The 17,815-nt window shown below is 40.7% G+C and overlaps 1 protein-coding gene across 2 annotated transcripts in view; it reads right to left on the bottom strand.

The window, feature by feature from the left end:
- LRRC8B (leucine rich repeat containing 8 VRAC subunit B) overlaps positions 1-17,815 on the bottom strand; it is a 29,127-nt gene that overhangs the window by 9,382 nt on the left and 1,930 nt on the right. Inside the window, exon 1 of one of the 2 annotated variants that reach the window (XM_063407458.1) lies at positions 9,231-9,377. The exons of the other annotated variant lie outside the window; for it this stretch is intronic. The gene's annotated coding sequence lies outside the window, so the exon portion shown is untranslated. Of the gene's footprint in view, positions 1-9,230; positions 9,378-17,815 lie in introns of those variants that run through there. 2 annotated transcript variants of the gene reach the window in all.

Below are 17,815 nucleotides of genomic sequence, written 5' to 3'. Positions count from 1 at the left end.
TGCAATGGATTTGATAAACTTCATCTCCAGCAGCTTCTAACCCATATCAAAGCCATAAAAGCTTTTCAAAGTGGCCTAACTCAATTGGCAATTTTTCTAAGAAGAAGAGAGAATGGAGCTTAGCCCCAGGCAAAATGATCACTTCAGGAGAGTCATTCCAGACCAATACAAAGACACAAACCAGAAAAATAAAGTAATAAAGATCACTAATATCAAGGTAATTTTTAGTTATTTGAAGACTTATTATGTCAGAACAACAGAAACATATCTAGAAGGTGAATTAAAGGCTCTAATTTTGAAAAATATTATCGATAACTGTCAGACACCCACCACCACTCCCAGCAGCCAAAAGAGTACTTGGCATTGCATTACTGTCATTTGGTCATTGCTTACAGAATTTTAGCACATTTAATAAGGGATGTCTTTGCAGCAAGGCAATTACCTTGCTTGTCCTCCCTAAAGGGTATTCAGCTGGTGTTTCTGACATACTAATTTAATCAAAATAGATTTATACAACTACTTGACAGGTACTCCCGTGGCCTGTCTTGCTTTTTTCCCTTCCCCTCAGAGAAACACACCCACCAAGCTTTCAGGCAGTCTCTTCAGGCTCTTGCAGTTGCTTCCCAGCCTAGATAAGATGCTGACATACCAAGTAATCTATCTGTTTTATCAATTTTCTATCAAAAGTAATTCCTGAACTACAGTCCCAACTTAGCTTCTAGCTAGTTTACATATATCACTTTTTCTTCTCAAGTTTTGGATGAAAAATTAAGTCTGATAATAAACTAAACACAAAATTAGTTCTGCCTCATAGGCAGTTTTGAGGCTCCCCTATGAGATTCCCAGTACCTGCTTATGGCTTCATGTGCACAGCCTGAGCCTTGCAAACAAACCCTCACAAACAAAGGACAAAAATAAACAAACATTACCCATACACACACTCATCACCCAAACCAGATCTTTCCTGGCAAAAACTTCTCCTTTTATTAGCATGTTACTGCTTCCTTTCTCAAGTACTCTGTAAACAACAAACAGCGAGGTACTGCAAGAGTTCTGGTGCCATGACTGCCTCTCCTTTTTTCAAGCAGGGATTCTTTCAGAATCTGAATTCAGAATGACTTTGGTCACCTGTGTGCATACACAGATTCAGTTGTAGGACCTCTTTGATAGGGATTGTGGTTTTGAATCTGTATTCCATTGAATGCTGAACAACACAAACAAGATTAGAGAAAGCTTCTTTCCAGCTCCTTCTGAAGATGATCACAGGTGACAATGAAACATGTGTACGTGATTATCCTTCTGTATTTAAAACAAATCCAAAGACATTTCCACACTCCACAATAAACAGCATATTCCTCTAGCACTGGATCTTAAACACTACATTAACATTATCACAAGTTTGCTATATCAACCTCTCAAATAATCCAAGACCTAAAGTCCTTCCAAATACTCAGAAATTACAACTATAAACAATCTCAACCACGTGTACCTGGACTGACTAGAGGCCCTTGCCTTTCTTAAACACTCCTACTCTCCAGACAGCTGAACATAAGGTGTAGAACAGTAACAGCAAACAAATCAACTATTTTGAAGACTAAACTCTGTAATAAAGTTGCATTATAAGATTTGCATTTAGAAGTTAAATGTGTGTTTTATTTCATTCTATTCTAGCCCATAGAGCAATTTCAAATAATTTGCTTTATTAATTTACACTTCTTCAAGCAGATGTATATTTCACACATTCCACTATGAAAAGGAAATCATTGGAGAAATGTGTCACCAATGATGTTGCTCTCAGAGCAGCAAAGGCTGTGCTTCACTAATACCCAAGAAAATACTTGCAGCAAAAAAGGCACCATCCCCACACAAACCTAACCTGGATGTCTAAAGAGCTTTATCATCTCAATTAGAAAAAGGTAACAACCAGAATCAGAACTGCAAGACTAACAATGCTCAAAGGAATGGTGACTTAAGAAAGCAGACTAAAGAAAGGGGCTTTGTAGCATAAGAGAAAAGAATGAAAACATAGGGGGGATGGAGAGAAGGGCAGAAAATTGTATGGGAAATGCATCTGCCTTCTTAGGACAGAAGCACATAGTCCATCAGTGCTCAGCTAATGCTAATTTAAACCACAAGAGACAACTCTCTCCAGAGATGACTGCAGGCATGACATGCTGTCAAGCATTCCAGCCCAAATGTGTCAGGGAAGATACAAGGGAACTGGCACAGAGTACACTCTCAAGTGATATTTAGAAGAACAGGCTTCCTTTGTTGTTCTCCCATCTCCCAATTAGGTTTTAAAGTCAGTTCTAAAGATACTACAGTCTTTACTTCAAAGTTCCAAAGAAATCTTGGAGCAAGTTTGGAACATTAAATATGAAAAGTCGCCTTGGCTCTTCACCTGTTCTTTCCTAAACAACCAAGATGACCCCAAAAGCAACCTCATCAGTCCTAGCCTAGATCTCTTAACTGCACCTTTGGTAGCTCTCCCAGAAACCATCCTACACAACAGGACATCAAGTCCTTCATCCCACTACTAACACAGCTAACACAGAATCAGACACCTTCCAACTGCATGAAATAAGATTTTTCAAGCTTGCTTATTATACCTTCTTTATTCTTGTAACCATGTTTTTGGGTCTTTCTCATGCTGGGAAATATGGCTACGTAACCATAAGACAATGGTATCAGCTTTATCCCTCCTGCATTCTGAATGAGCATCAATGGCATCTATTTTATTTTGCATACCAAGATATGTATTACAACAGAAAATTAATTTTTATCTCTTTAGTTTCTGTAAGTCAGAGAAATATGATGTCAATTCATTGTGTTGCCATGCTCAGGACACCAGAAAGCAAAGCAGAGAGAACACTAGAGAACATTCATAACTTAAATACTGTTAGATTTTTATACAAGTAGATTCTTTATTTATAGTATAGCTTATCATCTTCAGTCTTCAAGAGCAGTAACAGTACAAAGGACCCAGCAGCATAAAAGTTAGAATTATATAACAAGAGACCCTCTTTCCCTGGGAAAAGGCAAGGAATTGCTCATACACCTCTTTCCATTTTCAGAGTCCTCAATAAAATCATAATTGCCCAAAGACATTTGAAACAGCCAAGACAACTTCAGTAACCTTACCGGAAACTAGTCTGAAATAACAGAATATTTTCAGAAGGAGGAACTTAGGAATATGTCCACAAACCTGAACCACTTCTTAGTGCTCAAGAGTGCTGCTGTCACAGCAGAATGAAGTACACTGACCACAAATCCTACTTAAGAAATCAGGTGAGCATTTGGGTCAATTTTGTCATCCACAAGATATCATGTTGCTATAACTAGGCCATTAACATCATTTGTTACATGGTAATGTAATACCATATGTACTCAGGTATTAACTAAAGCACCTTCATATTCTGATTTACTACTTCTAAATAAAGGAATAAGGAATTCAACCACACTGATTTAGACAAAGATATAAGGTGCCAACATTTTTCATCCCACTTCTGCAGAGAGCAGAGCACAGAAACAGTGACAGTGGTTCAGAACCTCCATTCTACATGAATTTCCTAGCTCAAACATTGCTTTCCAATACAATACCCATACCTAACCTAGCTAATAATTTACTTCTGACAGCTGAATCGCTTCACACAAGTAATTTTACTTCTTTCCAACTCAAACTTCTCAACTGTAAAATCATGGTAATGTTTCTGCTATTCTCGAAAATATATTTAAATAAGGAGTATTATACAGAAGAATAGTTTCTTACTAGGTATTTAGCTGGTTTGGATTGTACTAAGCTTCTGTTTGGTTCTGAGAGCTGGAAATACATGCTATTCTTTTTCCTAATAGTGGGCAGACAAGTTATCACCTTTGTCCAATCTCAGAAATATTAATTTGTATTTGTAATCCTCATCCTACCTAGAATAATTCTGATCTTTCTAAAATATGAACAGTTATCTAGTACAATAACTTAAAATTTCAACATTCGGCCAAAAAAAGAATACTGAAGTTTTTTCAGCATTTATAGACTGCTAAGACCATGCTAAGCAGCATTCTCTCAGAATAGCAGATGTTGAGAACAGAAACAGCAACTGAGGTCACAAAAATATATACCAAATGTATTCTGTCTCTGCAAGATAATTATTACCATGTACAAACATAGCTACAAGACTTAAGAATGGTCAAAAAATCGTCTTTTAGTTTCAAGTTTTCCTGATGCTGCATAAGATTAACGGAGAACTTTCTAGAAGGGAATATTATTACTTCCACAGACAAGAACTTAATTGCATCTAGGAAAATATAATTATCAGGGCAGCAAAACAAATGAATGTGATTTCACTCTATTAGTTCTGACATCAGAAAGCTGATTTGGATTTTCAGCAGTGGCTCATATCTCCTTTTAGAAGCAGCAGGTTTTCATCTTGTTTAACAGGAAAGACAGTTACTCGTGAATGCCAGCCTGACAAATTGGAACACGTGATTCTGGATGTCTGATCTAAACAGTTAAAATAGAATAATGGGAACAGATCATTTTCCAATTGACATCTGATACAAATTCAGGCACTCTTTTTGTATGCCAGCTCTCCTGAAACCCATCTTATTATCTTTTTAAAGAATACCTCCACCCCAAAATAAGAAAAGGAAAAACTTGAGACTGGAGCCAAATAGAGGCTGCTTGAAATGGAAAGTGAACAGGCTTTACCAATCCTCCAGCAGCATGCAATCTGGCTGTACAGCCCCCTCAGCCTCTTCAGTATCTTCCTATTCATATTACTCTGCATTATGTATTTACTAATTGGACAAAGCAACCAGCTACATCTTCTCTTCCTTTAATAAAACGAAGAGACTGAAAGACAAATTGCACATTGCACACACTGTGTGGTGGTGGATGTAGAATTGCATGCCTAAACATCAGTGCACAGTTCAGGGCTGCACATCTGCATGCGATCAGGAGAGCTCAAAGCACTGTCGTGCCTGTCAGAAGCACCTCCTGGAACAATGCTAAGTTTCAGAACCACAAACAAGTGATCAGACTTGAGTTCTGCAGTAAATCCACAGTAATCCCGCTTTGTTTCCTGAACAAACACAAAGTTATTTTAGGATTTATGTTCACCCACTGTACTCCCATCAAACCCAAGTGTGCTGTGCAAGTCTCCCACTGCACAAAACTTTCTTTTTTGAGTAGGCTGTCTGAAGAAACCCAACAGCTGGTAAGGTTTTTCAGACCTTTTCAGCAGTATTATCAGAAACACGCTCTGGTAGGAAGCCAAGTCTAAGAAGTACAAAAACAAGAGTCAAGGTTTTATCATCACCTGAATCAATTAAGAACTTTGAAGTAAAAAAAACCCCTAGCCCCATATTTATAAGAAACTAAATAATAATTTGAAGCAAAGCAGACACTGCTTTTAACTCCTGTTTGGTAAAGCACTTGAGTATTGACATATCCCATCTCACTTCAATTAAGCACTAATTTTCCCAACTTTGCAGTCAGTGTCACTACAAAGTTAGTATTTAAACAATGTTAATGTTTAATAAAAGCGTTTACTTGGAAAAGACACTGGAAAAGCAACAATCAGTTTCACACTTGCCTTGGCATAGGTTGGAAATTAAAAGTTTATCTTGTGAATAATTTAAACACAGGCTAGAAACAAACACTTTTTAGTTAAAAATGTTCAAACTCCCCTCCCTTCTTCAAATATTTTGGATTAGACAACAAATGAATGCCAAGAGTTTGCTTTCATTCAGTGTGTAAGTTCAAAGGACTAATACTTTAGCATTAAAATCACAATGTGCTATTATTAAGTTTCAGCTCAGTAGATCCTCACATTTGGATGCAGATGACTTATTTAGCTACCAGAAAGTAGCTAAATAAATATTCCACAACCTGAACTACTCACAGAATATTGGTGTTTTCTCCAGAAAACTAAGGCAATAATGTCTGGGAAATAAGGGGTTATATTTTCTGGGGTTTGAAATAAGAACTCTAAAAATCAATGTCACTTTAATTAAGCCTGACTAAACTACACCACCAGATTTTGTAGCTGTTGTGTCCCAAACCCCAAACTTTGCTAACTAAAATCACAATTCAAACTACTATCTCATGAAGAAACAAAGCATTTGTAACAATGTCTAAATTCTACTCACAATTAGTAGCAACCAGATTGTGTTACTACCATATTCTTATTGGTATCACTGGACCCCTTACCAGCATTTTTAAACCTTTTAGTTTCTCACAGTCAACTAAGTTCTCAATTTCAGTATAAAAAATTTCATTCCAGTTTACAGCATTCAAGCATACTTGGAAGCTGAGCCCTTATGATGGAAATGCAGTCACATAATTTATTTCAGTGTGTGCAAATACATTATTATGAAACAGAACAACACCAATGAGAATTGAATTGAAAATAGTCCATTACAAGTTCTCCACATTTTGCTTCTGATTGCAGAAAGACCCCAGAATCCTCTCGGATGTACATCAGAAGAGAGTGTGTCAGCACTGCACCTTGAACTGCATTTGTAACAGCTTTACTGAGAGCTGCATCATCTGCCCTCCTTCCAAGGTACTACACCCCTACAAAGCAGTCTTTTCGTATCAGTAAGTGTAAATCAAATAGCTGGGGAAACTATTCATAAGTATTATGACCATTTAGTTCAATAGTGAATTACAACTTGATTTCAACTAGCTAAAAATTAAATCCAGAACCAATTTGTAGCAGACTAACAACTCTCGGGGAAAATAATCCCCAAAGCCAAGCATAAGTACAATAAACTGAAGCTCACTCACCAAGTCTGATAAAACTCTAACTGGAATTACATAACCTACACCACTTAAATATTAAAGCCAGCATATGTAAATATTAGAATATTAATTCCACTTTATATTTCTCAACCTTCTACAAGGCCACCTGTGATATCTGAACCAAATAGCTTCATAACCACAGCACAGACTGCTAACTTATCTTTAAAAAGAGTAACTGCAAAAGGAACTGGCACAATAACACTATTTACAAGACAACAGCTGAACAGCTGTTAGAAGGATGCCTAAGGATAAATACAGCCCACAGGTTAGCGCTTAGAATACAGAGAACAGCATGAAACGTTTAGATAGGCAGCACAAAGACACACATAAACCACACCTTATCCCCTTAGTCACATGAAACATCCATTCCTAATCCTAGCTGAGTAAAGCTTTATGGCTTTAGCGGTAGGTATTGCAAGCTGAAGTAGTATTACCAGAGCCACAGTCTCTTTTACTACCTGTAGCACATGAGGCAGAGCAGGCACAGCAGCAGCTAAAGCAAGACAAGAATTCCCCTCCATTTCCCTTCAGAAACACCTCAGAAAAATATTTATTTGACAATGACATACTGCTCCATAAGGTTCATTTTACAATGCTGAAATTCTGATGGATGTTTCTTTAGCACTGTTGGTCCCTCTCTAAAAATTATTCAACGTGCTTTCATTAACTTCAAATAACAGCTGTATTGGTAACTTGGAAAAAACAAAGGGCAATTTTCTCCCTATAAAAATCATGTTTTTCTGAAAGAGGAAACAAATACAAGCCAGACCAGCAACTCCCTTCTCTCAAAAGTGTAAGGGAACTAGCAAGTTAATATTGTACAATTTCTAAAAGTTACATGAATCCTACTGAAGTTATAAGTCAACTGCATTATGTGAATGTAAAATTCAGTAGAATGTAGTAATATATGCTAATGTAAAACTGTCTGATAAACATTTACTATCTGGCTACAACAGAATGTTTTAAACACTCAAGAAAAACCTTTTAAAAAACCTCCCTGTATCATATATTAACAACGAGTTCTGTGCCATAATCATTCTCATTTCATTTCATGTCCTTTGCATTGTTCAGGGCCACAGATACTGAAGACAAGTTACCTCTTCTATTCCCCACACTGCCATCTGAGCTACATGGATACTGAAGAAAACATGTACAGTAAAGATGGACAATACTTAATAAATTCTACAAATACTGTAAGATTTCACTACTTAAACCTCATGGGCTTTCCTTCACTGCTCTCTTGAAAATTTAAGTTAAACAAGACGTATCAGTAAGACCTAATCTGTTGCCCTCCCTGCTAGGAAAGTACTTAAGAAAAATTCCAAAACACCTAAAATAATTGATGCCTTACCTTATCCTTTCAGCAAACACACAAAGAAAGCTGGGACCTAGCAGAACATCTAGCATATATACTTAAAACCATAAGAGACCACATAGCTTCTAGCTTGTTCTAGGACTGCCTCACAGGTATAGTTTTAAATGACCACACTAGGGACCAAGTCAAACATAGTTTACCTTATCAGCATAATTAATTACATTCTTAATATAAAATTAAGCTTTAGGGAAGTCCACTTTGATCACTCCTACATAACTGCTAAACCGCAGCATTCACTACGGCCGAATTCTGACCCAAAGCCAGGAAGCTGCCCCAGTTTCACCCGTGGGCAGCCGGGCACAGTCAGCCTGACGCCACTTGCACAACTCAGGGCACAAAGAGAGGCTGCCACAAGATCCCCGAGTAGCTGGGGCGAGAAACGCATTGGCCAGACAGCAGAAAGGAAGACAACGACAGATAGGACGGTTCCTGTCCGACAGCAGAACTGTCAGGCCTCAGCACTGAGCTCTTTTCTCCCTTGCCGGGAGGCTGGGACTTGGTCCCCGCCTGTACCTTGCCCGAGCCCGAGGGCAGGTGCCGCCTGCCCGCCCGGGGCGAAGGGTGGCAGTGCCGCCCGGCCGGAGGAGAGCGGCCCCAGGCGACCTGTAGCGCCCGGGTCACTCGAGGACACGCGCAGATATCGGTTACGCAAACCACAGAGCGGTTCTGAGCGAGCTCCGCCCGCGGGCCCCGGGGCGCCCACAGACCCGCTCTGGGCTGCCACACACCCGCTCGGCGCCCGCGCCCGGTCCCTCTGTGCCTCGGCCGGCCCGCGGGGCCACGGCAGGTGAGCGGCCGCGCCGCCGGGCGCCGCCGAGGGAAGCGGCGGCCGCCGCGCAGGCTCACCGGGCCGCCCGACGAGGGGCGCTGGGCACCCCGCGGGACGGCAGCGCCCTCCCGCTCCGCTGGCGGAGGAACAACCACGGGAAAAGCGGGGACTGCGAGGGCTGCCCTCGGAAAGCCCCGCTCCGCGCCGCTCCCCCTCCTTCCGCCCGTGCCTCCCCCGCACGCCGGGCCCGCGGGCACTGTCAGCGGCAGCCGCCCCTCCCTTACCTGCCCCTGCCGCCGCCGCCCCCGGCCCGCCCGCGCAGCGGCGCTGGGTGCGCGCTGGGTCCGCGCGGCAGCCGGCGGCGCAGCGCGAGGCACCGGCTCCAACCGGCGCGTCTGGGGCGGGCCCGCCGCGGTCACGTTACCGCCCGCGCCGCCAATGCGCGCGGCCGGCGGCGCCGCTGACGGGCCGGGGGCGGGGGAGCTGCGGCGGACAAAAGCGCCGCGCCCGGCCCAGCCCGGCCCCGCCGCTCACCTGCGGAGCCCCCGATAGCCGCGCCCGGCCGCGCGGGGAGCTCCTGGCCCCGCGGCCGAGCCCGCCCGCCTCAGAGCCTCTCGCTGCGGAGGCAGCAACCCCCACCCCGTCCGTGCCGTTGTTTAAATAACCCGAGCCGTTGGAGGAGGTGGAGGAAGTGAGAAAGCCATGGTCACCGGCCGTTAGCAAATAAAAATAAAGGCGGTGACACCCGCGAAAGGCAATTCAATCCCACCGGAGGCTTCGGCTGGGACAGGGTGCGGGTCCCGGAGCGGCCCCGGCCCGCGCTGGGGGCGAGCGGACGGAGCGGGGTGGGGATGCCGGGGATGCCGGGCAGCGGTACCGCGCGGGTGCGTTCGGGATGGGCTCCAGCCGCCGCACCGCCGCTGCGAATGCCCTGCAGCACCGGGGGTCTCCTAGCGGGGCCAGGGACACCCAACGCCCACCACCCTTTCTGACAGGAGCAGTCAAAAGTCTGTGCGGCCAGACTCTTCTACGGCTCTTACTTCCACTGAAAGCCTGATAGGGATATTATAAAGTTCACAAATAAACACAACGTTTTAAAAAAGCCATCATTCATTTGACTTTCCTACTTCACCTCCTCTTTCCCCAGTGGGCAGTGCAGCTCCCCTCTCCAGATGTCTGAAGAGGCCGGTCCTGCTGGGCAACGGCATGAAAGCCTGAAGGGAAATTTAGATTCCTACCTAGATTTCTACAAAAACTGGGACAAATGGGCTCTGGCTCCCTCCTCTTAGTCGTGCAAACAGCTCACTCTATTCAAGTTATTGTCCTGACATATTTTCATTATTAGTAACACCATTGCATGGACCTAGTCTAAGTTTTATTTGCAACATAATTAGATTCCTTACACAAACTCTGCTATGGTAATGTTTATTCTCTATCCAGTCATCAATTTTATGGGAAAAGGGACTATTTTCAAAATGTTGCTTTTCCTCCATGAAACACAAAAATCCTTTTCTCTGCTGCTGTACAAAACTGCCTTCATTTTAAATAGCAAAGACACTAAATTTTGCAAAGGTTTACAATTTTCAAATTGTATTCACAGTTTTTAAATGTGCATTCAGTACACATTTATCTAGTAGTGTTAGTTTCAATTTGAAGAGACAGTAAAATATATCATACTTTTGAGGAAGCACAAGCATTGCAGTGGAGCCAAAAGTGAAACCAATTGAAACAAAAGGAAACGTTGCTTTTTAATCCAAACATGTAGAAATACCAATGAAAAGGTGTGTTAAAAAAAAAAAAAAAAAAAAAAAAAAAAAAAAAAGACAAGAAAAGAGCCCGTTTGTTTTTCTAGTTTGCAGTCACGGTGGTAGCCTAGCAGGGAATGTATTTGTTTTAGGCTGATACTTTCTACTTAGTGCGATGTACATTGATAGTAATCTAACCTCAGAGAAACAGCTGCTGTCACCACAAAGATGTCAACACCACGGCATTGTCTGTAATTACCGCTCCAAGAGCCCTTGGTGAGGTTTGGTAAACAGCAAAGAGCAGGCCAGCCTCTTCCCAGGAGACCAATTCCCTTTTGTCTCATGGCCTGCTGCCTCCTTAGCTGGCTGTATCATCGAGACAAATTTTCTCTATTAGGGTTTCCCTGAGGAACTATTTAATTTGTTTTACTGGGACTATTTCCCCTGTCCATCAGCAATATATATAAAAGTACATCTCATTTTATAATCTTGCTTTCTACCAACTCAAAAATGAAAAGTCTGTCTCCAGGATCTGCCATATTTTCTTTTGGTCAACAGTATGCTAGGAAGACAAGTTAATGTTTGACTAAATTATAAAACCAGAACCATTTGTGCTAAGAATCAAAGTACTGAATTAAGTCAGAACACAGAAGTTAATGTTCATAAGGTTCATAATTGCTTGAGCAGAAGATTGCATCACAATTATCTGGGTTTAGTTCTTTAGATACTGGGTAGTTCCTGCGGAAGTGCAAGGGGAGGACTCAACCCATCAGTCGCACCACACCAATCTCTGAGCAAAGGAAATATTTTGTTAACATCTTACTCAAAAGCAATACTGTTTTAGCAGTGCAGCTACTGGGTGTATACCTAGCAGATCAAGCTCATCTTTAAGGTTAGCTTGGTGACAATTATTTCAGGATTAATTTCTTCCAGTCTTTTTCAAGCAACATTATCTGGAAAATGTTCTTTGTTTGTGGCAGCCATTTATGAGATGCTGAAAAACCACAGCTTGACAACACTGTGAAAGTTGAGCTTCCTTTCACTCATCGTGCCATCCTCTGATCTTTTTTAACTTGCTATTGAGATGTCACAAACACAACTTTGAATATATATAGAAAATAGTGATTTCAAATGTTATGCTGGGTGTGACTATTGGGTATCCAGAGCATCTGCTTCAACCCATTCACTGGTACAATTCTTGGGAAATCTCATGTAGTAAGAAACAGAAACCTATATAGTAAAGCGGTGTATATTTAAAAGGGTAATACAGTCAAAATTTCACTTTGAAATATTTTCTATTGAAAATTCTTTTTAATCTTATAGAGTTGATATTACTCTTGTCTTTTAACCCTCTAGCAGTGCTTGGACTTGCAGGAGCAGCAGCATCTTGATGGGTGATCATGCTGGCAGCAGTATCTGAGGCTGAGCCAGTTCTGTATAAATAAAGCACTCTATGACAACTTGCCTTGTGATCACCAAGTGCATTTCTGGCGTTCTTATTCTCAGGATCCTGTCTTTTGGTATGAAAGGCTACAGCTGCATATTTAGGTGAAGCATGAACAAGCAGATCACAACTCTTTAACTCCTAAAACTCCACACTACCATTTATTCTCTTTAAGAGAATAAAAACCATGTAAGCTTCATAGTTATTCATATAATTTAATTTAATTCCCTAGCACATCCTGATTATCTCACTTGCTCTTTCCGGCATTTGCTAAAGCTTCCTTGTCTTGTACTGACAGTTTATAAATCGCAAGTCCCATAGGCCCAGATCATCGATTCCTGCCGCAATAAGGTGGCTCGCAGTGACCATGGCAGCTCTCCTGCGGGTATCTTAGAGCAACACTTCCCTCTGCCGGAGCTGCGGGCACTCACAGCTCTGCCGGCCCGCAGGGACCCGCGCCTCCTCTGCCTCCCGCTCCAAGACCCTGCTGCTCCAGGCTGCGCGGGACAGCACGAAACGAGCAAAGCTGAAAATAATTCACCGGATGAATAGGATAATCAGAAAAATTTCCTCCAGGATCAACTCCACAGAAATATCAATATACTTTCGTCTCAAGGCAGCCATAGATAATGTGAAAATTTGGAGTCTCAGGGTCTGACATTTCATATTCCCTCCAAAACCCTGACAGCTCTATGCCAGATGAAATTAAAAAAATATTTCAAAACACCTTTTATCCAAATCATCAGCCATTTCTTACTTTATAGTGTGTAAATATATAAGGTCCCGCATAAATAAAAAAGAACAGTTAAGAAGAATTGTCTGTACCTCTTGTGACTCTGTGGAAACTAAGATGGTGCTACAGTAAATTTTGAGTGCCACACTTCCTACCTGGCTGTTTGCTCCAAACTGCTTGCAATAACCAGAGAATGACATTTTACGGGGGGTTGATGGAAGAAGTTACTATATTCATATACAGTATATTCATATATTCAGTTACTATATTCATATACATGCCTTCAAGTCATTCAGTGGTTGGCATATTGTCCTCAGCTGAGGGTGAGTGTTGGAAGGAAGGGGAGAGAGAACTGCAGAGATACATGAGTAAGACTGTGCTTAATTCCTGCCCTTCACAAGGACAGGAACTGGTCCCAGTGCAGAACTATATGTGCTCCTAACTCGTTTGTAAGGATACCACTGAAAAACATAATTAAGCATTTTACTGAACAAAGATTCTGTTCACATACTCTGATGAATGAAGGCTTTTAGAGGACTTCAAAACACTTCAGGAAGAAGATGAACAAGCTGAAGATAGAAGAAGGAGAGTAGAAAATGCAGATATAATTCTAAAACAAAATTCCCAGTCAGGGAAATTTACTTTGAAAAGGCAGATAGAGACACAGAGACTTTTTCTGTTGTGTTTCAGAAGAAATGTCAAAAGATTGGATCAAGGTGGTACTCAGTGCTGAAAGGTAGAATAGGTAAGAGTGCTGAAAGCCATGCTGAGGTTAATCGGAATAAACCACCATTACAAAACAGGTAACAGCTAGGTGGTTCTTGGTCTGTGTTCAAAACAAAGCCTGTGCTAAGCACACAGAAGGTCTACTTAGAAAATACCACATAAAAAAATTATTAAGAGTTTGGAGAGGAAATAGAGGGCTTGAATAAAGAAACCAGAATGTCAGGATTAAGGAGGCATTCTGAGTAACAAAAGGGAAAGGAAATAAAAAAGCAAACTGAACAGCATAAGGTGGCATGAGCAATGCTTTTCTAAGCAGGTTGTTTTCCAGTCCTTGCCTTGGTTTTTAATGCTGAAGAATGGGATTCTCTGTGTCATGTCAAAGGTTGCCTCCTGATGTTCCTTGTATCTTATTGATTACTTGCAGTCTCTGTCTGAGACTTTCCAATGAACTTCTAAAGTGGTTTCCAAATAGACAGCATGAGTATTTGTCTCCCAAGACCTTTCAACATAAAATAAATGTGGCTCTAGTAGCCCTACAGGCATTATCAGCTCACATTTGACAATTAATACTGCATTACTAATAATTGCTGTGTGTCTGCTAGAATGCTACTAACAAATAATAATTAAAACCAAAATGAGTGGTTTGGGATTCAAATATCATTTACTCCTATTGCTCACAAATGCTTTGACTCCACTGTACAATTCTATTATTGCAAGTGCAAGTCATAAAAAAGGCAATTAAGAATATAACACTTGAAACACTACATCACATAATTTTCTGCAGAAATACACTTCAGTGTATTTTATGCAGATCCTGGTTTCTCTCAACTGTCCTAGGCCTCTTTCACTTATGCTATCTTATTTTTTACATTTCGTTCACCTTACACAGGGTGAGAAATTTACACTTAGTAAACATTTAATTAATGCCTGCTTCTGCTTGCTCAGCACTCTTGCAAAGTCTTGAATTCCTTGAATTCAGCACTTGTCTGGGGCCAATTTTATGCTTGCTAGAAATCAGAAGTCCCCCAGTAAGGAACTCCTGATTGTATTCTATGTTCATCACTGTTTCTTTATTTATTAGGCCTCAGACATGCAGCCCTTATTTCTACTGGGAAAGCCCAAGAGGGTCACTCCCTTCAAGTTTTCTCTTGTTGCTGATTATAGTCCCCAGCTAATTTTTCATCAGAAGTTGCTACTGCCTCAGATCTGCAGCCTGGTTTATGTGGGACCTTGCTCCCCACTTTGAGGTTAGCCAAACTAAGTGGATCAGTTAAACACTTTTGGTTACAAGGTTTCACTTTGCATCATTTTGAAACGCTCAGTTTGGGATCAACCAGTACAGGCTCTTTCCCATTTAACCTGCCCTTACAAAAAACCTGTATCTGCTGCTCACCTTGCAGTCTCAGATCCTCAGGGAAGCTGTTATATCAAAAGACCAAAGGCAAATTATTTGTCTTTCAGCACACATTCAACCTGGATCTTCTCCCTATTCCCTTCAGTCTTGTTTCTGAATGTGTGTTTTGAGGTTGTGATTTATCTGAAAAAAATATTCCCAATATCCCTCCAGAGAATGTACACATCAATTCTTTACTATTTGAAGCCCCTGTCAGAAAAAATGTCACAGAATCACTTTCTGTTAACTTGAGAAACTCGTAAGAAACAAAATGTCTCTGCTACATCTTGACAGAAACTTGCTTTATGTTTTCTAGAGCGCATGGGAAAAATAAGACAAGAAGGTCTGTTAAACCAAAGTAGCTATACCTCAATTCAAATACAAGGAAGGTACCTCTGGAATTTGTCAGAAAATACTTCCATTGTCATACCCTCTTTCATTATTATTAATGGCATGATTCTACAGGGGGAGGAAAAAGCCAATTTTGTCCATGAACCCTCACAACATAAAAATAATTTTATAAAGAAGTCAAAGATACATATACACAATATAAGCTCAGCATTGGCAGTATGAATAATATCCAAATAAATTAATTTTGTGGTTACTGCTAAGAAATGGTAGAGCTTTCCAACACTTGCTTCACTCTGCAGTTGCATTCAATTTTCTTTCTCATACTTTCATTAAAAATGTATGAGGTCATTTAAAATAGGAGTTGTCTCAGCACCTTCTAAGATTAGATCTTTAGAGGCAATAATGCAAGTATAATCTGAATTCTAGGATCACATTAATTGGCCATTATGCCTTTTTTAAAACAGTGCCAAGCTTATACAGTAACTACTATCTGATAAGCAAATTGTAACAGTGCAGCCTACCAGGAAAGAAAAGAAAAACTCATTATTTTTTAATGAGAGTTAAAATAAATGCTTACAGCACAACCTGTTATGGGGAGTTCCTTGGCACATATTTGGAATGTTTAATCTCAAAACAATGTAGTCAGACATGAGTCATACAGCTCACCCCAAACGACTGAAAAATCCTATGCATTTGTTTAATACTTCATAGTCTGAGTAATATGGGAAATTCTCAGCAAAGGATTTCCAGCTTCCTAGACTTCCCTTATGCAATCCAATGTTAGTCACACAGTGTGGGAGCAGTCTCACATCCTCTTCTCTAATCCAGATGCTGGCAGGACTCAGCCTTTAGGAAAAAAGCTGGGCTTGCTTGATATTTGGGCTGTACTTCTTCATCTGCATTACCATGCACCTTTTCAAGATGGCACACTAATTCCTCAGAAGATCTCCTCAGTAAGGATTTGCAAAAGACAAGATTCACACTCTCTTGAGCAGGGCTTACAGGCACAACGTGGCAGCCTGTGAAGTGGCAGCAGGGCCGTGCGCTGGGGTGAGGATGGTCCCTCCCACCGAGAGTCTCCAAATTATCCTCGGCTGAGAGGTGCCTTTCTGGGCTTTTATTGAAAAGCAGGAGTTGGAAAGCAAAGCTGTGCCGTTCTGAGGGAGCAGAGGAATACAGGAAGAAACTAAGAAGAGGAATTGTGAGCAAAGAGATGATCTCATCTGCTAGCCAGTTGATTTTGTAATGAGAAAAACAGGGTTTTGTCACTTTCTTGTTAGTAAACAAGTCTGTGACAAAGAGCTGTAGGCCCTATCAGTGATTAAATGTTTTTTTCTTGTTGACAAAAAAATCTTTAGGGCCTTAAATTAATATTAAAAGGAAATTACAACACATACTTGCCTTTTGGAACTGCCACATATAAGGTTTTATTTTTATGACTTGGATAATACCACTTTGGAAAGTGTTGGCTATATGCCAAGAGAAAGCTGATTTAAATTTTATGTTTTTCATCTCTACTTTGATTTGACCAAGATACAGTTTTATTAGAGTCTTATCTACTGGAGCTAGGGTAGAAAACTCTGATGGACAAAACACAGCTGAAGTCAGCTGTTTTTTTATGGACACTTAATAGTGTGCTTGGGCACCCAAACTCTGCCAAGTAGTTTTGTCCTCTTCAATTGAACTACCTCACTAATCAGTTGTGAAATGTAGAAACTTCTGACTTTCTTTCCTATTAAAAACAACAACAACAAAAAAGATAGAGCTGGATTATAGGAAAAGAAATTAGACTAAAATTGCGCTAATTCTTATTTCTAATGAATGAGAATATGTTAAGCTGCCATGGTAGATTTTATCAAAAATTGAGGAGGCATTATTAAGCACTTCCAAAATGAGTGAGATGCCTCTAAACTGAACCTTAGAACAAGATACTTGGGGTGCTGAAAAAGGGTCAGAAAAGTTAAATTCAGGTGATGGCAAAGTTACTTTAAAAAAATAGAAACAGATATTATTTTTATGTATGAAAGACAAATCTAAAAAATGCCTCACTACATCTAAATTTATTACTTTAGCTGACCCCTGCATTTCAGGACTGATTTATTTTTATGAAAACTGTTGAATGCTGCATTCATCAGACAATGTATTTAATCATTAGGCTCAGTGTTCCTGTTTTCCCTGCTGTGCCAGAACTGGTCAAATTCTTTAAGTTAGTGATCTTTGAAACAGAAGTTGTGGAGCTTGCTCAAAGTGTAGGAAGGCTGGACTGCTTACTCAGTGTCTCTAACACTGATGAGACAGGCCTCCTTCAAGGCCCTCTGACTGATATGCAAAGTGAGGATTTCCTGCCTAAAGCACAAATACCATTATATTAAAAAGAAATTGTCCTTTTGGGGGAAAGAACTTGAAAAATTGCTACTGCACATAGGTAGCACCTACAAGATTCCTAGTTGTCCACTACTACAGCAGACTTTGATAGC

Source organism: Prinia subflava, chromosome 10, assembly GCF_021018805.1.
Source record: "Prinia subflava isolate CZ2003 ecotype Zambia chromosome 10, Cam_Psub_1.2, whole genome shotgun sequence".
NCBI classification, from domain to species: Eukaryota; Metazoa; Chordata; class Aves; order Passeriformes; family Cisticolidae; genus Prinia; species Prinia subflava.
The sequence above is the reverse complement of the archived record's forward strand: the minus strand, read 5'-3'. Positions and strand labels throughout refer to the sequence as shown.